The sequence below is a fragment of the Notamacropus eugenii genome, chromosome 6 (assembly GCF_028372415.1).
Source record: "Notamacropus eugenii isolate mMacEug1 chromosome 6, mMacEug1.pri_v2, whole genome shotgun sequence".
Taxonomy (NCBI): domain Eukaryota; kingdom Metazoa; phylum Chordata; class Mammalia; order Diprotodontia; family Macropodidae; genus Notamacropus; species Notamacropus eugenii.
In genome coordinates, this window is record NC_092877.1 from 93,056,578 (window position 1) to 93,077,916 (window position 21,339).

General features: G+C 37.3%; 1 protein-coding gene across 4 annotated transcripts in view; it reads left to right on the top strand.

The window, feature by feature from the left end:
* KLHL5 (kelch like family member 5) overlaps positions 1–21,339 on the top strand; it is a 127,108-nt gene that overhangs the window by 33,366 nt on the left and 72,403 nt on the right. The window lies entirely within an intron of this gene.

The window sequence follows — 21,339 nt, forward strand, 5'->3', positions numbered from 1 at the left end:
CAACTGGAAGATATTTCAGTCGGTATTGGGCACATCCATATTGTTGGTTGAAGGACAGATAGTGTCATATATCTTTGGAGTAAAGATATCAGCACCAGCCAGATGAAACTTAGCATGGCCATGCTTCCCATCTTTTGGAAGTGGCCATCTTAGCTATCTTGAGGTAGATCTTTGAGCACCACAAAGCCATTCTTGTACAAGGCATAACACTACACAGGAAAGGGTGTTGAGGCCATGTAACTCTGTTTGGTGCCAAGCTAATAACTAGCTTCGTGCTGCTGCTTCCTGGCACTTCTAAAGTCCTCACTGTATGGATAGAGGTGGGGAGTAAGTAGAGCAGAAGACTGAGAAGCAGTAATACTTATGTCAAAAAGTGTGTATTGAAATTTTTTTAAATTGCATGTAAAAGAAGAGAAGGAAGCATAGACATCTGGGTATTGAAAATAATGTGCCAAATTTTATTATATAACTTTAAAAAATCAAGCAGTATGAAATGAAATTCCAAGGCTTCATATATAATCCTTTTTTTGTACTCTGTTATGTGTATGGATTGCTTTAAGTTCAAAATAAAATTGTATGTAAACATAGAGTTTTATGCCCCCCTTAAAAGACCTCTCTCCAACCACTGATACTTCATACTCTTCAGTGTTTAGCACAGCCTAGTCCTCATTCTTTCTCTAAACCCAAGGATATTACATCCCTGGCTCTAAATGTACAAACCGTCTTCTCCATTTCCATCTTACTGGGCACTCAGGTGTATCCACTTCATCCCTAACTTTAAAAAGTCTTAGTCCTGATCCATCTACTCAGTCTGCTGTAAACTCTGGAATGCCTGCTCTATAGTGAACAAAATTCCATATCTTAAAATTTATCCTTTCTTCATATTTCTTCCATCCTCTGTACCTCTCCACTTCTTCCCTCACCAGTCTTTCCAGGACTGGCTGCTGTTTTCCTCATACTCCCTGACTTTGGTGAGAGAGTAAAATACTCCTTACTCTCCATTGCTACCTTCAGATTCTCTAATTCACTAAGCAATCTCTCCTCCTTTGACTCAGGACTTTCAGATCCTTGTGAATGTCATTCTCCAGGACATTCTTCTTTCCTCAAAAATTCAGGATCTGACCCAGTCTTTTCCTCTTATTTCATGTCCTCATACTAGGGGACTTCAGCTTACATATTTGATGCTTCTTTAAATACTCTGACTTCCATATTCTTCAGTCTATTTAATTTACATTACCCCAGGATTCTAAATCTTTTACTTTATCTCAGCTACATACATGATCTTGCTATCACTAACAAGCACTCCACTTTCATGTTCTTGAACTCCAAAACTCCTTTACCTGATTGTAGTTTTTTGTCATTCCATCTTTCCCAATGTTTTATGATCACTAACCCTACTTTTCATCCTCGATGTGACTTCCATTTTCTTTTCCTTTCACTTCTTTCCCTGGCAATCCCTCCTGTACTGTCCTTTCCTTTCCCTATCTGAGACTCTTAGTGAATCAGTTAAACTCTACATTATTTTCTTTACTTGAATTCCTTTCCCCTTCATTTTATCATTGATTACAACTTGAAAATTTCCAAAGCTGCGTTATACCCACTACCTCCTTCCTTGACTTCTATTCATATAATGCCTACTGGACCTGGTGTAAATTGCAAAACCATGCTGTTTGGGTTCACTCTAAATTTTCTATCTAATCTCAAAGTGGGCCCTCACTGCAACAAAGCAGACATTGTTTTCCTTCCTAATTGACTTGCTTTCCCACTCCCTACAGTGGCTGTCCCACAACTCATTTCTCCTTAAGCCTCTAATCCTATCCCTGTCCCCAGCTGAAAACCTTAACTCATATTTCACTAGAAAAATTGAGGACATTGGCCAAGAGCTTTCCCTTATTCATGCCTCTTCATCTTGCATCATTCAGATATCTCCCACTCTCTTCTTTATTTCTGTCTCAGATGAAGAAGTTTCCCTTTTCCTTACCAAAAGTAGTCTCTCCACATGCACCTTCAGTCCTATCATCATCTGGTTCTCCAGCAGATTGTACCCAATATCGTTTTCACTTTCTCTCCCTATATTCTGGCTTATTCTTTGCTCCCTATAAGCAGATTTATGTCTCCTCCATCCTTAAATACCCTTATTAGAACCTAATATCCCTATTAGCCGTCATCATATATCTCTTCTCTTTGTAACTGAATTCCTGAAGTAGGCCATTCACACCTGGTACCACTATTTCCTCTCCTCAGAGTTTTAGACCTCTGCAGTCTACCTTCTGGTTTCATCATTAAATTGAAACTACTTTCTTCAGAGTTACTAAGGATCTCTTCATTATCATATTTAATGACCTTTTGTCACTTCTCATTCTACTTAAATAGAGCGTTTGGTGCCATTAATAGATTCCTCAATATTCTTTACTCTAGGTTTTCATGACACTATTCTCTCCTGGTTCTCCTATGTTTCTAGCTGCTCCTTTTCTGTCTCCTTTGTTGGATCTTCATCCATGTTGGGCCTGCTAACCAGGTATTCATTCCCTCAATGCTCTGTCCTGGGCCTGCAATTTTTTCTCCCTAAACTATCCCTTTGAGATCCTATCAGTTCTCCTGAGTGCAGTCATATTCACTGTGCAGATGATTTCCAGATATGTATTTACAGCCCTAGTCTCTCTCAACTCCAATCCCACAAAACTAGTTACCTGTTACATGCCTGGAAATGTATGATAGGCATCTCAAATTCAATTTGTCTGAAACATCTTTTCCTAAAAACCTTCTGTCTTCTGAACTTACTTATTACTGTCAAGGCACTATTATTTTTCCAGTTACCCGGGCTTTCAACCTCAATGTCATCCCAGACTCCTCCCTCTCATTCACCCCATGCTCATCCAATCTGTCACCATATCTTGTCATTATTATTCCCTTCATAAGATTTGTTTCATATCTCTCTTGTCTACACTCAAGAAAGCTGCTGCTCCTTCAGGCCCCTATCATCACTTGTTTCTGAATTATCATGATGGCTTTTTAACTGGTCTCCTGGCTTCCTATCTTTGCTCGTTCTGGTCCATCTTTCTCTCAGCTGCTAAGGTGATTTTTCTAAAAGGTATGTGTGATTCTGTCACTCCTTTGCTGAGGGAGTTTCTATGGGTCTCCAGTACTTCAAAGATCAAATATAAACTCTTTGGCATTTAAATCTCTTTATAACTCTGCCCATTCCTACCTTTCTTGTCTTATCATACTCTCTTCCACAACTTTACTTTCCAGCAGCACTGACCTAATTAATTTTAGTTCTTTGTATATATCCCTCCATCTCCCTACTCTGTGCCTTTGGACTGGTAGCTGCCCCTACCTAGAATACTCTATCCCCTTACTTTACCCTTTTGATTTCCCTGGTTTCATTCATTATTCAGCTCAGATCCCACTTATCCCAGAAGGCCTTTCCTGCTCCTCCCAGCTGCTAATACTTTCCCCCTCTCATATTTTCCTTCCATCTTCTCTGTATATATCTTATATATACATATATGTGTTTACATGTTATCTCCCCCATTAAATCATAAGTTTCTGGAGGGCAGGGACTGTATTTTTGCCTTTCTTTGTATTCTCAACCCTTAGCGTAATACCTGATATATAATTTAAAGAAACACAGCTTAACTTTAGTAAATATAACAGAGAAGAAACTTAAAATATGGGGAAAATCACAAACAGTACTATTATTCTAAGAAACTCTGCTGAGATAATATTAGCAATGTCAATTGGACTGGAAGCAGCCTCCAACCTGTGGGTGGTTAGAGCCACACAAAGCAAGGTAGAGACAGGAGAGTCAGGAATTAAACAGAAGTTTAATTTCAAAGTGAGAGAACAGCTTGGAAGAAAGGACCACATGCCAGAGCCCCTTCCCTAGTGGAATGTGGCAGCCCGAGGCAGTGTGGGGAAGATCTCAGTACTTATACCTATGGCTATTCAGTGAGGTCTAGCCCTGACAATGAGAGGTATCAGCAATAATGTGACAAGTTTGATTCATAGCAGGGTTTCATGACCAGAAACAGTTCTGGGATTTTGCTGTAGCTGAGGTCATCCAGAGGGTGAATGCAAAGGATTGTTAATATGCCAAGCTCAGGGTACAACCTGCTTTTTGGGCCTCAGCACAGGGTGTCTCCTAATATCTGACAGCAACTACTACCTCATATATCTAGACTGTTTTCAGCTCCATAAAATCATAAAGTGCAAAACTATTGTGTTAAAATTGTATCTTGTGGGGCTGAAGCCAAACTAAAAACAGGGACCTGCTTGAACTCTTTCACCAAACCTCTACAAATAACCTATAAAAAATGACTCTAAACAATTTTTGGAGCTGTAAAACATACAAAGTGGTGGAATGAGGCAAGTCTCTAGCCCAGGATAGCCTGGAAGGTTGACAGAAAGCCTTTTGTCACACTAGGCTGGGAGCAGAGCATAGTGGTGTGAGCTGCTCCAGCACAGGCCTCAAGGGACTGAATCACTGGCACCCAGGCCAGTTTCCAGACTTCTCAACCCAGAAATGCCAAAGACAACCTGGAAGGTCAGTGAGAAAACACTGTCAGACCTGAGTGGGGGAAGGGGTGTGGTCCTGCTGGGTTCCAGCCCTGTTTTGGGTGGAAGAGGAAGCAGCATCAATACAGCAGCTTCTGGAGTTCTGGGCCCACTGACAGTGGGGGATCGAGCAGCTGATACAAAGCCCCTGAAGCCTGGGACAGTACACCTACCCCCAGCCCCAGCCCCACCCCTCCTGGAAGCTGAGTCCTACCTTAATAAAGAGTTAGAAAGTCAATATTTGGCTGAGAAGATGAGCAAACAGAGGAGAAAAAAGTCAGACTGTAGATTCTTACTTTGGTGACAAAGAAGATCCAAACATACAATCGGAAGACAACAAAGGCAAAGCTCCTACATCCAAAGCCTCCCGAAAAAATATGAATTGGTCACAGACCATGGAAGAACTCAAAAGGGATTTTGAAAGTCAGGTAAGAGAAGTAGAGGAAAAACTGGGAAGAGAAATGAAAGTGATGCAAGAAAATCATGAAAAATGAGTCAACAGCTTGCTAAAGGAAACCTCCAAAAAATACTGAAGAAAATAATGCTTTAAAAAATAGACTAACCCAAATGGCAAAAGAGGTCCAAAAAGCTAATAAAGAGAAGAATGCCTTAAAAAGCAGGATTGGTCAAATGGCAAAGTTGGTCCAAAAGCTCACTGAAGAAAATAATTCCTTCAAAATTAAAATGGAGCATCAGTTGGGGAATGGCTGAATAAATTATGGTATGTGAATGTAATGGAATACTATTGTGCCATAAGAAATGATGAACAAGAAGACAGAGGCCTGGAAAGACTTATATGATCTGATGCTAAGCGAAAGGAGTGGAACCAGGAGAACTTTGTGCACAGCAATGACCACAGTGTGTGAGAGTTTTTCTGGTAGACTTGGATCTTCATAGCAATGCAAGGACATTAAAAAAAAATTCCCAGTGGTCTTCTAAGGCAAAATGCCTTCCACATTCAGAGAAAGAACTATGGAATTCATCTGCAGAATGTAGCAGATCATTGTGTGTGTGTGTGTGTGTGTGTGTGTGTGTGTGTGTGTGTGTGTGTGTGTGTATTATGTTTTGGTTTGTTATATGATTTCTCCCATTTATTTTAGTTCTTCTACACAGCATAACTATAATGAAAATGTATTCAACAGGAACGTATATGTAGGTCCTATATAGAATTGTATGCCATCTTGGAGAGGGAGGGGGATGGTAGGGCCATATGGGGGGGAAAAATCTACATTTTATGTTAGTGATTGTAGAGCATTAAAAATAAATAAAATGAATATAGTAAAAATAAATAAATTTTTAAAAAAAAACTTTTATAAAAGAGCAAATAGCTAACAGACAATTTGGAAGAGTTGTAACAAATTGAAATTCTTAATTTCTATTAAAAACACTGTCATTCAGTCAAAAAAAATTAGAATGGAGCAAATGGAAGCTAATGCCTTTATGAGAAATCAAGAAATTATAAAACAGAGCCCAAAGAGTGAAAAAATAGAAAACAATGTGAAATATCTCATTGGAAAAACCACTGACCTGGAAAATAGATCCAGGAAAGATCATTTAAAAATTATTGGACTACCTGAAAGCTATGATGAAAACAAGAACCTAGACATCATCTTTCAAGAAATTATCAAAGAAAACTATCCTGATATTCTAGAACCAAAGGGTAAAATAGAAATTGAAAAAATCTAGTGATCACCTCCTGAAAAACATCACAAAAGGAAAACTCCTAGGAATATTGTAGCCAAATTTCAGAGTTCCCAGGTCAGGGAGAAAATATTGCAAGCAACCAGAAAGAAACAACTCCAATATTGTGGAAATACAATCAGGATAACACAAGATCTAGCAGCTTCTACATTAAGGGATCGAAGGGCTTGGAATAGGATATTCCAGAAGTCAAAGGAACTGGGATTAAAACCAAGAATCACCTACCCAGCAAAACTGAGTATAATACTTCAAGGGAAAAAAATGGTCTTTCAAGCATTCTTGATGAAAACACCAGGGCTGAATAGAAAATCTGACTTTCAGATATAAGAATCAAGAGAAGCATGAAAAGGTAAGTAGGGAAGACAAATCACAAGGGACTTATTAAAGTTGAACTGTTTACATTCCTACATGGAAAGATGATATTTGTAACTCATGAGACTTTTCTCAGTATTAGGGTTGTTGGAGGAAGGATAGATAGATAGATAGATAGATAGATAGATAGATAGATAGATAGATAGATAGATAGGTAGGTAGATAGGTAGATAGGTAGATAGGTAGATAGGTAGATAGGTAAGTAGGTAAGTAGATAGATAGATAGATAGATAGATAGATAGATAGATAGATAGATAGATAGATAGATAGATAGATAGATAGATACAGACAGATAGCACAGGGTGAATTGAATATGAAGGATGCTATCTAAAAAATTTAAGGGGTGAAAGGGAGTACATTGGGAGAAGGAGAAAGGGAGGAGATAGAATGAGATAAATTTTCTTACATAAAAGAGACAAGAAAAGTTTTCACAATAAGGGGGGGAGGTGAGAGAGAATGAGTGAACCTTGCTTTCAATGGATATGGCTTAAGGAAGGATAACATACACGCCAATTGGGTGTCTTACCCTGCAAGAAAGTAAGGAGGAAGGAGTTAAGGGTGGGGTGAGGTTAGAAGGGAGGGCAGATTGGGGAAGGGGGTAGTCAGAAGCAAACACTTTTGAAAAGGGACAGGGTCAAAGTTGAAAATAGATTTAGTAGGGGGCAGGATAGGATGTTAAAAATTATTTTTACATGCAACTGGGAAATTAGATATATAGGCAGTGAGGCATAGAAATCTATCTTGCACTACAAGAAAGTAAGGGAAAAGGGATGGGGAGGAGAGAGATAAAAGTTAAGGCAGACTGGGAAAAGGAGTAATTAGAATGCATGCCATATTGGGGTGGGAGGAGGGGAGAGAGGGGGAGAAAATTTTGAAAAAACTAAAAATAAATTCATTAACTTTAAAAATTGTATCTTATTCTGGTCCTCTGGTCATCCCTTACCCTTCTAGTAAGTAATTAAGTTTTAGCAGGAAATAAGAGTGCAGAGGGGAACCTAGAAGTCATGTACAAACCATCCCAAAGATGAAAGGAGCATCATTTACAAATTGTACCATATATTAACCAATGTTCACATCCTGGTAATATGTACCAAAGCAAGGGAAACCATCTAGGCACTGCTTGTCAAGATTCTGGTCCTGTGATCTCCACAGTTCTAGACCCACAGAACATCAAAAAGGTGCTTATAGCTTTGGGATAATGACTTAGAAATTTTACTGATAACTTTGAGATAATTTGGATATGTTAATCAACTAAGGTGGCACAGGAAGGAGTTAGTTGGTTTTCCAGAGAAATGCTATCAAAATGAGACCTCAAACTCTTGTCCCCTGAGTCCTTTTCTATTCTATTTCTATTCCATTTTGTCTCTAATCCATGGTTATATGAGGAATATTCTCTGCCTCTCCTCCTCCCCATCCTCATACTGCCTTCCTTCGCCATCCCTATCACCCTGTCCCACCTCAAGCCAATCATCTGCCTCTGTATCCCATATTTTTATTGTTTGTCTTTGTAGTTACTTTGAGGTTCACCTTTATACCCACTGTGGCTATTAAGTGTGATTGCTACCCTATTGCCTGCTGCCAATCATGATCTTTTCCATCCAGTACCCAAAGAACTGGGCATGCCTTCCCTGATTTAACAATTTCATAAATTGATTATCAGTTAAACTATTATATGCATATGTGTAGGATATAATTGTGAAAAAAATGAGATAGGAACAAGCAGGCTTTTTCACTTTATTTTCTCTAAATTACCTTAGTAGTTACTGTGTATACAACTCACTTGGCCCTTAATACATAACTATTTTGATTTTTATACTATATTTCTAAATAACCTATAAGCCCTTGGGTATGTGGACTGTAATTCTTTGTTTCCTTTTTACTTGGTTGTTGGTTGATTGCTTGCTGTTCTTTGTTTTTGAAGAGGACCAAAATGACATCACCATGATAAAGTGAATTTTCAGTGTGTCTGACTGTGGCTGTTCAGACCAATACGAGCTTGGAATGTTCTACCACAGGTAGGGCACAGATAGTCTAGGTGAATATTTGAGTGGATACTCCAAATTTGCACATCCTCCATTTACTTTGTGCTGTCTCAATTCTGCTTTGCTCATAAAGCACAGCACCTTTTCTGATGTGGGCATGCCATGCTGAGCAGTCCTGTGCCAGTGTCTCCCATGTTGCACAGTCAAATCCAGAGTTCTTGAGAATATCTTTGTATTGCTTCTTCTGACCACCATGTGATTGCCTAGCACAATGTTGTATATACAATGGATATCAACAAATACTTGATGATGATAAAGCATTTTTATGTTTGTTCTTTACTCATAATCTTATAGATTCTTATAGAATCCTAAAGCTAAAAAAGACTTTAGAGATATTTTTTTCCCAACTCCATCATATTGATTAGGAAACTGAAGTAAGAGAGGCAAAGTGATTTCTCCAGGTTATCTAGCTATTCAGTGGCAGCACTAAGATTTAAACCCAGATCTTCTACCTCCTATTCCAGGTCCCTTTCCACAACATGTAATGCCAGTATGATACCCATAGCAGCCCACTATGAATATGCATGTGTATTTCCAGGGTAAATTCACAAAATATAATAAATTCTCTTCCTCAGAGGCAAAACCAAAATATTTATTTGGGACATCATTAGAATTCCAGGAGGTACGATTTAACAGGGTACTTATCACTAATCCAGAGAGCGCCAACATCTTAAACCTTCTTTCTGTCAAGCCTCCCCACAAAAACAAGTTCCCCAGACAAATTCCTTTCTTCACCCACTCACAGCTTGCTTTTTTCTCTCTCTGCTCCTTGGACCAACTACTCCCACTCACAGCTTGCTTCTTTCTCTCTGCTCTGCCTGTTCTCACTCTCTGCTGGTTCTCTCTCTGTCTCTCCGTCTCTCCGTCTCTCCCTCCCTCCCTCCCTCCTTCTCTCTCTCTCTCTCTCTCTCTCTCTCTCTCTCTCTCTCTCATTGTGTGTGTGTGTGTGTTAGGCTTATTAATGGGGCAGGGGAGATCTTCCTACTCTATTAACATTACACTACACTACGTTAAACATATCCCCATTTTGTTATGGGTGGGAATTATAATAGACCACTAATAAAACCAAATAACCAAGATTATGTTGTAATGGAAAGGACACTGAATTTGGACCCAAAAGACCTGGCTTTGACTTCTGTTTTACCATGTAACCCTGGAAAAAGTTCTATTAATTCTTGTTTTCTTGCCTTTCTAAATGAAATAAGATAGCAGCAGCATGGTACAACAGAAAGTACAATGGGTTTGAAGTTGAACATAAGTTCAGATCTTGGTCTTCTATTTCCTACATGTGACTTCAGCAAGTCGCTATAAAGGTAAACTCTCTGGTCCTGTTTCTTCACTTGCAAAATGATGAGGTTGGACAACAAGACCTTTTAACATTCTTTCCAGTTCTGAATCTATGATCTCATGAAGCCATAGGTTTTTCTTATGTAAAAATGTGTTAAGAACATTAGCAAACTTATCCATAAGGATTATTATAGTATTAAAAAATATGCTAATGTGTGTAAAGTACTTCACAAACCTTTAAAGTCTATATAAATGTTAGCTGCTACTACTGTATATTTGTACTTTATAAACTTTAAAACATTTTATAAATATGAGTTATTCTCATTCTTGTGCAAATGCGTTGTAAGTATTGATGATAAATCTACCTGACTTAAATTATGCTAGGTTTAAATGAAAATATTAATCACAATTCTGGATTGTCTAATAATGGCAAAATTTTAATGATTAAAGTAAATTAGTATGAACTTTGACATTTTAATACTTGAATTATAATCCTCTACAGTATAATAATTCTAATCCATCACAATCCAGCTCTTCAGCAGATTTGAAGCAAGAATTGCTTGTGTGTCCCTTAATTACATTTCAATATTTTCATTTCTAATTGACACTTAAATTATATATTAATTATGTTCTAAGGAGCAGCTGAGCTCTTGTCCCTTAGGCCCACTTGAAGGACAGAAAGGTTATTTAAAGAAAAAGAAAAGAAGTATATAATTTTATGTGAGTTGGACAGAAGTGTTGTTTTTTAAAAATATGCTATATTCAGGTATTGCATAAATGATTAAACATTAGAATGATAAAATTGTAAAATTTGAGATCATAATTCTTAAAATAACTACCAAAATTATGGAACATGATTTTTCTAATGTTGACAAAATAATTGAAGGGTTTTGTTAATACATAAAAATCTTCTTATGATATTATTTTGAAAGTAATACTTTACCCTTTTATTTTCTAACTGAAAGAAAATTTAGAGAAATATTGTATGCCTCTGAATATGGAAGCTTCAGGTAAAGTTCCATTGACTGTTACTATTTTCCAAGCACTAGCCTAAATCTTCACTGCTACTTCCTGTACCCTAGAAAAAAAACATAAAGGAAAAGGCCCCTGTGAGCGATCTCTACAGGCTCTTTTTTGCTGCGAGCACAGAGAACTCCTCCCTATCCCCTCCCTCCAAAAAAAGTCCATTCTCCTAAGAGTCCAAGTCTTCAGATCATCTTGGGGATAGTCCCAAGCATGGACTCTTAGGAATTGCCTTTTGTCTTCTGAATCAGGTACAAATGAGTATATATTTCACTTCTTAGCAAGAGGTACGGACAATCAAAGTATCAGAATAAAGGCAAACTCAGCTCATCAAATTGATTAGGGAACTTCCTGGGTCTTCTCTTTCCACTAAGATTGTAGTCATGTATTAGAAGGATAAACCATATGATAAAACTGTGAAGTAGAATCATAGAATAGCCATTAAATAGTTATTAAAATGTAAGAAAAGGTATGGTTTTAAAGTATCATCCACCTCACCTTTTTAGTCATAAAGACTGGAAACATACAATGTCCTTTCCTAAAAGTTATACTTACAGCCTTTTGGTTTCAGGATTAGTGCAAGGTAGAAGAATTGGTGTTCCACGGGGGTAGAGATTACTGGTTTCATGAAGTAATCTCTGAATGTGTGCTAGAAAAAGAAAATAAGCACAGAGAATGACTCAGAGTATCTATCCAGTTTACAAATAGAGAAAGCTAAGAAAAAAAGAAGAACCTTGATAAAAAGAGGTTGAACATACGTATATTTGCAATCAGATCTCTGTTGACTTTGTACTTTTAATGCTTTTTTTCTAATACATTATTAAAAATGATCACCTTTTGGCTCTCAAGTGGCAGACTTTCCGTACTGATTTGCAAATTACCCAGGATTTCCTTAAAAATTCCAATATTCTCACCAATATTTTTCATATACTATAGTCACTAACACTGGAGAACCTATTTTCTTTTATCTTTTTGAAATGTAATTTTTTCTTGCTTTTTTCAATTATCAAGCATTTGTTTTTTCTCCTACTTCCTCACCTAATTGAAGAAAAAATAAGAAAAATAAACATCATTGTAATACATGTGAATAGTAAAGTAAAATATCACTTCTGTCAGGAGGTAGTTAGCATTGACCAAAGTTCTTAAGTCTTCCAAAGTTGTTTGTCTCTTCAGTGTCATACCTGTGTAAATTGTTCTAGTTTTGCTCCCTTTCCCTTTACATCAATTCATACATGTCTTTCCAGGTTTCTCTGAAATTGTCCTTTTCATCATTTCTTATGGTACAATCAAAATTCCATCATATTTGTGGGCACCATCTTCATTTTTAGTTTTTTGCCACTACAAAAAGAGCTGCTATAAGTATTTATGTACATGTGAAAGCTCATTTTCAAAGGGTTTTGCTTGAGTTTGTTTGAATAAGGTAAAGAGAATCAAGACATTAATGGCTTGAGATCACAGATCATGTGATCATAAATCTAGGACTAAAAGGAGCTTAGGAAGCCATCAAGTCCAATTCTCTCCTCCTCCCCATTTAAAACTGAGGTAACAGGGCCAGGGAAGATAAGCCTCTTCAGATGTAGGTGGTTTTCATCATATACTTATTTTGTTTTAATGAGGACCTCCTAGAAAAAGTAGCGAGTGCATTAATACAAAGGAATGAATCTTTTAGGGTGGAATTTCAAGCACTGTGGAATCTGGTAAGAACAGGAATTATTTTTTGGTATGAGGATTTATACTTCAAATACACTACATTTATCACTCTTGTCTTTGACCAGTCAGTAAGATCAGCCTAATATCCAAGTCCTAAGTTTCATCTAAACCTTCTTAACCCTCTATCCAAAGACAGAAGACATTTTCAGTATTCATCTGAAAGAAAATTTTAGGTTATGAAAATCTTTGTATAATTTTTTTAAGTTCAAGGACTTAGTCCTTCCATTTCTACACTTACTCAGTGACTATGCTGGCCATATTCTCAGGACAGTCTTGCTTTATATTATATATAAGTAATATTTTTTAAAAAAACCAGAGCCTTGTTCTTTTTTCCTAGATATTAAAGGGACATTCTAACAACCTTCTAGAGTTCTGTAATATTGTTGGTTTTGCTGTCATTTTCATATATGAACTAGATTATGGGTCCCAGACCTCTTAATAAAACTACTGTTATAAGAAGCTATTCTAAAAATATTTTAGGAGTTCACAACCTAAAGTGCTAGCATTTTAATCTTTAATGTGAACTTTCCTGAGATTTTTTACTTCATAATTCTTTGCTTAAAGAAAACTCCCTCATTAGCTAGATTGGGATCAGAGTCACCCTTAAGTATGGAAAAACTAGGCCATTTACCTATATGGTATAATTTAAGGGACACTCAGAAAATCCCATTACCCCAAAATATCTTCGTCAAAATGTTTGAAATTCTTCGTTCACATTGACTGAAATTCTAAAGTGCATTATTAATAACATATACTAATTTCAGTTGGAGCTACTGGGAATGACAGATTGCATGATGTAGAAAGAAAAACAAATGAGTTTTCTTTCACTTTTCTAGGCTCATGACAGATCCTAGACAAAAATTTGAAGCTGACATGGTTTATCCTTGGCATTCATAAATCTTTTGGTTACTCTTCTTTCTTAGCTCTTGGTGCTCTTTTCTACCTCACCGCCAGAATACTTGAAGTCAGAGTATTTGGTTTGAGTTCTTTCTCTGCTTAGTATGACCATTATAATTCACTTAACCTCTTTGATCCTTATTTAAGTCAGGATGATAATACCTGTGTATTTGTTGTAGTTGTTCAGCCATTTCAGTCCTGTCTTATTCTTCATGATCCTATGTGGGGTTTACTTGTCAAAGATACTGGAGTGGTTTGCCATTTCCTTCTCCAACCCATTTTACAGATGAGGGAATTGAGACAAATAGAGTTAAGTGATTTGCCCAAGGTCACACAGCTAATAAATGTCTGAGATTGGATTTGAACATATGAAGATGAATCTTTCTGACTTGAGTTCTGGCACTCTATCTGCTGTGCCACGTAGCTGCCCAATTCTTGTACTACCTATCTCCAGTTATTATAGGGAAGATTGAATAGGATGGTGAATGTGCAAATGCTTTTTAGCCCTACATCAATGTTAGCTATTAACTTTATGCTACTCTTTATGCCTCTCTAATCCCTTCATCACAAGGAAGAAAACAAACTCTTATTGAGTATTTATGTATTAGATACTGTGCTAAGGCATTACAAATACCTCATTTAATTCTCATAGTAATCCTGGGAGGTAGCTATTATTGTTATCTTTATTTTACAATTGAGGAAACTGAGGCAGGCAGGAGTTAAGTGACTTGCCCAGAGTCATACAGCTAGTAAGTGTTTGAAGCCAGATTAGAATCCAGGTCTTCCTGACTCTAGGCTGGTCATCTATCTACTGTGCAGCAGAATTGCCTCACCCAGACTTTTCTTTTTTCTGAAAGTGTTTAGCTCTCCAAAGACTCCCGTTTCCTCAGCTAGGTTTTAGGGAAAAAACAGTCTACAGTCAATCTTCAACTTCTGCTGGGGTAACATTCCTCAAAAATGGCACAAAAGTAAAAAAATGCAAATGTTAATACATTGAAACTATGGGAAATGGGGAGTTAGATTCCTGGGACCACCAAAAATTAATCTTTCACTAGAGATCGCTGAAAATACACTTTTTTTGCATAAAATTATTTATAACAAAACATTAATTCTCATAACATGCACTTAGCACTGTAACTGTGAAATAACTCCTAAAATGCAGTATACAAACTAAAATTGATAACATGGAAAACATTCTTTCTCACTAGTAATTGCCTAGAATTGTGACCCATTGTGGTAATATTTCAGTTAAAAAAACATTGATTTCAGGCAACATTCACTCTTTATAACACATGGAATCTAAAGTACCATAAATACTTTCCTCCTTTTTGCAGATATAACAAATCATTGATTCATTAACATCAAACCCACCATGAAGTTTACAAAACACTTTTATTTTTTCACTAAGCCACATCACTGATGTTGCATACTTGGACTTAGAGCCCAAAGCACTTGCGCTGTGTGTTGGGGGCATAATTACAATGCAAAACTTGAGTTTTAAAGGCAAAACAGTGATAATAGGCCATGGATGCACAGCAAGCTCCTCAGAAGGGTAAGGTGAACAAGACAGGTGAAAGACCTAGCAGAACACTAGCTGCTTCACAACCTTGTGCTCGTTGCACCTTGAACTTTTTTCTCTGCTGCCCATAGCCATGCAAATGTGTGCAGGTGCCAGTACAAAAGTGAAAATGAGGTTACTGATAAAATCACAGAAGTGCTTGAAAATGAAAAAGTTAAATGCATGAATGTTGAGGATTGACTGTAATTAATTTATACTAAGGTGTGAGAATTGTCCTTTTAATTCTCTCAGGGGTACTACTAGCACTTTTAAAAAACAAGTCCTTTATTCAAATGAATCTCTCATTGGTGAAGTTTCATTTGGCACAACAAAGTTAATTGAAGATTTTCAGGTGTTGTGGGAGAGATATTGGGGACAGCAGAGCTACTCCACAACATAGGTTGATCAGAGACCAGATCTTTTAAACTGTTCTTGATTTTATAACCTTTTCCCTTTTACCATTTTTCAAGAACCCTGAGTCTCCAAAAGCTCCAAGTTTTTCAGAATTCTTCCCTCCTTTTCTACCTCTCACTACTAATTCTAGCCTGCATGGGTATCATTGGGATCACACTTGAATTATCCCGGTCTCCTTTGGTGGAGTGAAAGAGTAAGGGAGAGAATGAGATGAGCATAAGAGTTCTAGTAGGAACAGGGCATTGTAACTCTGTAGACTGAGTTCCAGGGGGCAACCTGAGGAAATTCAGGGGTAGGGGATTAGTATTGCATAATTAATCTTTAGACATCTTATAGCCTGTGACCAGACTTGTACTCCAATGCTTTCCATCTCAGTGTGATCTGTGAGAGTTTGTATTCCATCAATACAACTTTCAAAAAAATCAGGGTCACTACTGAAACAAGATAAGGAATGATAACAGAACTTTATTGTGACCATAGAAAGGAGAGAGAGAGGGTCACATGATCAGCAAGCCTAAAACTAAGATGGTTTCTCCAAACAACATTTGCCTCTAACCTCTCTACCCCCACTCCAAAAGTAACTCTGCACCAGGTAGAATGGTTGGATGCTGATAAGAGATCACCTGAAGTTTTTTTTTCAGTTGTCATATTTTCCAGGAACACTGGACTAAGAGCATTCAGGAGGCCCTGAATGTGTCAAAGACAAAGCCCCCTTCCCCCAAACCGGCTTAATTTGTTGTTTGCACCCTAAGCTGGATTCTCTGTGTTTCTTTGGGAGGCAAAATAGGTGCCAGCCAGTCTAGTGCCAGTCTGGGGAAAATGCTTGTGCAACTGGGGTCCTTTGCAGATAAGCAGACCTTCTTATCTTCATAGTCTAGCAGTTCTCAAGGGAAAAGAATATGACTTTTGCCATTGCCTTGCTGCTTCTCTTTGGGAGGTGTTACTGAACCTTTTCCCCTCCCATTCCATGCTCCTTCCTGTTTTCTCCTCCTTTAAGAACTATGAACTCATTGGGTTTCAGATGCACGTTCATTTCTCTTGTAACAAACCCAGTTTTCAAATAAGTCTCATGACATGATTGCCTGTTGAAAATACACAAGAGAAAGAAGACAGAAACCCAGCACAATAAAATGTTTATGAATTAACACAGGCTTAAAAGACTTAAAGTACTTATTCAGTCCACCTTCCTACAAACACCAGCCTCTTTGTGCCTCCTAGAGGAGAACAAATTAAGTCAGAGGTTTGTACAGGGGCCTATTATGGGATCATCACTGTTGGAATGACTGCCCAATCATCCCTGCCTTCCTCTTTATCCCACAAGAAGTACCAGTTATTGATTCTGCCCAGCCATGTCTAGTTAAATAAAAGTAGTAGAGGAGAAATCAGACAGTCTTAAAACATGTTACTTTTTGATTGGGGTACTACCTTAAGTTAGCACCACCCACCCAAGACTTCAGTGATTATCAGAACATATTCATCTATTCTCCTGGCACACTACAAGAACTGAAAGATTCTGAACTGGGGAAAAAACACCAATACAGCTCTAAAATTTAGAGATGAAAGACTTATGGCATCATCTAAATGCAAACATAAAAGAATATATGTATTTTGAAGCATCACAAAAAGAGGAATTACAAAGAAAGCTAGAAAAGCAGAAGTACTAAGCACATCCTTTACTTATTTACTTTATTGATAATAAAAAATAGTAATTAGTACAGAAAACATAAGCAAAAAGTTCAGATCCAAATGGAGACTTAATACTGGCATCATGAATAATAAGTAGATTTAAAAAATCCTAGATCAATAATTATGTGAAAAATAATGAATAGACAATATACCAAATTTAGGGTGAATATAGCTAACGACTATCCTCAGTTGAAACATTTTATCCCTGAGAGCATACATTAATGAAAAAAATTAATGAACTCAGTGTGAAATTTCAAATATTAGAAAAAATGTCCACATTAGCCATATTCTGGGGAATAAAGTAAGAAAATACAAAGAAAAATATATGTTTCAGTCTGCATTGAAACCATCAATTCTCTGTCTGGAGGTGGATAGTATTTTTATCATCAGTTCTTGGGAGTTGTAGTGGATCATTGTATCGAGCGGGGTTACTAAATCACAGTTTCACATCTTTACAATATTTTTGTCAACTATGTACAGTGTTCTCTTGCTTCTGCTCACTTCACTCTGCATCAGTTAATATAAATCTCCCTGTCTTTTTTCAGAAATCATCCCCTTCATCATTTCTTACAGCACAATACTATGAAAAACAGTTTGGCAGAAATTAGATTTCAACAAAAATTTTACACCATAGACCACAATAAGCTCAAAATAGATCTATGACCTAAGTTTTAAAGGTCATACAGTTTCTTAAAATAGAGGGTGCCAAAATCAGCTATCTTTCACAATTGTAGCTTGAATGTTAGTTCTTAACTAAGCAAGTAACAGAGGTGGCCATGAAAGATAAAATAGATCATTTTTATTTCATTAAATTGAAACGGTTTTGCATGAAAAAAATAATGGAAATAGGCTAAAAGAGGAAATAATCAACTGGGGAAAAAATCTTTCATTCAACTATCTCTGACAAGGGTCTGAGGTGTTTCTGTATGTGTCTTTATATAGGCAACTATCAGCAATACATAAGAACAAAAACCATTTACCCATTAGTGGGAAAGTAATCAAAGGATATGAAAATCAATTCTCAAAAGAATTGCAACCATATGAAAACAACTACTAACAGCTGTGTGAAAGTTTGTTCTAAGTCACTAATAATAAGAGAGATGCAAATCAAAACAACTCTGAGGTTTTACCTCACACTCAGCAGATTGACTAGTTCCATTTTTTGTCATCATTGCCAATGTAGAAGACATTGGGGGAGTATGGGCACATCCCAAGGAGGTAATTGATTAAAGAAAAAGAAAGATCACATAGGGACTAAAATATTTTTAGTACCAGAGAACTACCGATTAGAAAATAGTTAAGGGGTGTATGTAAGTGCAATGAAAGATGATTAAGCTATAATGAATTACATGACAGATACAAAAAAAGCATAGTAAGACATAAACTGATGCAAAATGAGGTAACCCAATTATATGCCAGTAAATCTGACAATCTAAGTGAAATGGATGAATATTACAAAAATATAAATTGACCAGATTCACAGAAGAAATAGAAAAAACAACACTATCTTAGAAAACGAAATGGAACAAGCCATAAATGAGCTTCATAAGAAAAAATCCCTAGGACCAGATGGATTTAAAAGTGAATTCTACGAAACATTTAAGGAGTAATTAATTCCAATGTTATGTAAACTGTTTGAAAAAAATAGGTGAATTAATAATACCAGATTCCTTTTATGACACAAGTATGGTTTTGATTGTGTTTGTCCTTAGTTCTCAAAGAGGGCTATGACATCAAGATGATGACATGACTTCCATGTCTTTGATTTGAGGGAGGGAAGGCTGTGCAAGGTCACCAACCCCACTTTATTCTCCTGAGCCATCTGGATCCAGTGGCCTGATATTCATCAGGAAGACTGGAGATGGACCAGGATGCAATGTGAGATCCTGGCCCTTTCAGGCTAAGGTTTTATCACATTCTTACCTTGAGTGAGATACACCCATTCAATGAATAGGCTTCTTTAAGTTACTCAAGGAATGGCCCCTTTAATTCAAAAAAAATCAAATTGAGAGGGGAAGACCCTCAGGGTTCTTGGGTAAAGGAGAAACAATTGCTATTTAGTTATTACATTCACTCTGTGCCAGGTGGGTGGGGCCTTGTCCAGTCTATGAGCTCCAGAGTAAATTGAGTAAACCAATTAAAAGACTTGATCTTTGAGCAAGAAATGTAACCAGTAAATCCAAAGGAAAAAAGCAGCTTTTGGCCATGGATTATACCTTCCCCTGGGTTGAACACTGGAGGAGAGGAGAGGACAGAACAGGACAGGACAAGAGAGGAGCTGTTACTAACTCACAGTTGTGTTTGTCCTTCATTCTTGAAGAGGACCATGACATCAAGATGATGATATGACTTGCAGTTGACTTTGATTTGAGTGAGGGAGGTATTTGAGTGAGGGAGGACTAATAGAAGGCAAATTTCTCAGGTTAACCAATATGAAACGGGGGAACTGTACAAGGGGCATCCCACCAATATATGCCCTGGATTTCCTGTTCTTCACTGCCATGAATTTTAAGATGGAACAGCCCCTCCTCCCATGAGAATTGCATTGTTTCTACTTTCACATAAGAGCAAACTTCCTAAAAAATAAAGCTATTTTAAAAATAAACTGGGTTGTTTCAGGACATCATGGCTTCCTCTTTGCTTAAAGGACTTGTTGATCTCATCAGCTCCCATGATGCATTTTTCATCTCTATGCAGATGATTCACAGATTTATATATCCAGCTCTATTCTTTCTCCTGAGCTCCAGTCCTATATCACCAACTGCTTTTTGGATATCTCAACTTTCCATACGCCTCTCAAATTCAGGATGTTCAAAACAGAATTCATTATCTTTCCCTTCCAAACCCTCTTCTGTTCAGAACTTTCATGTTACAATCAAGACCACCATCTTAACTAAGCTCCCAACTTGGTGTCATTCTGGACTCCTCACCCTCACTCATTCCACATATCTAATCTGTTGCCAAGTGTTGTCTCTACCTTCCCAACATCTTTTATATTCACCTCCATCTCCCTCCCCCCTACCCCCGTAGGGCCTTCTCATCTCACACATGAGTGCAAGTCTCACCATGTCTTTCACTGAAACACACACACACACAAAATCAATAAATTCCACTAGCTCTCTGTTACCTGTTGTTGTTCAGTCATTTCAGTTGTATCCAACTCTCTGTGATCCCTTTTAGGGTCTTCTTAGAGCAGTTTGCCATTTTCCCCTCTAGATCATTTTACAGATGAGGAAACTGAGGCAAATAGAGTTAAGTGATTTACCAAGGTCACACAGCTAGTAAATGTCTGAGGCTGGATTTGAACTCAGGAAGATGAGTGTTCCCAACTTCAGGCCCAGCACTTTATACATTGATTCATATGATATAAAATAATCTGGATTTGGCTTTTAAAGTCTTTTATCACCAAGCTTCTTCATACCTTTCCTGTTTTCTTATGCCTAAACCCCGCTTCAGTTAACCAAAGATACAGAGACACTAGCAGTCTTGGTACATGACACTCTACCTCCTAATTCAGTGTCTTTTCATTGGCTGTCTCATGCTTTGGAATGCTCTGCTTCCTGCCTTCTCTGATTTTTTTAAGACTCAGCTCAAATTCCAGCTTTCATGGGAAGCCTTTTCCAGTTCCATCACCCCCTCCTAGTCCCCACTCCTCACTCTTTACCCCCTTTGCTACTGCCTTCCTTTTAGTTACCTTCTGTTTACATTCTATGTCTTGTATGGACATAAATGTTTGCGTATTGTTTTCCCCCTTTAGAAGGTAAGCTTCTTGTGGGGAAAGGAACTGTGTTTTTGCGTTGCTTTGTATCTCCAGTGCTTAGCACAGTGCCTGGCACATATTTCATGCTTAATAAATGCTGATTGTTATTGTCGTTGTTGATAATGATGATGATTTTAAAAAAAAAAACAAAACAAGTCACAACCTTTATGGGCCTCAGTTTCTTTGTCTGTAAAGTAAAGGCATTAGACTAGATCTCCAAGATACCTGCCAGCTTTAAAACTTATTGCCTGAAAGTATTTGGAAATACTTTATCTCTATATAAGATATTTGTCAGTGTAAAGGAAATTACTGGCAAATAAATTTCCTGTGTC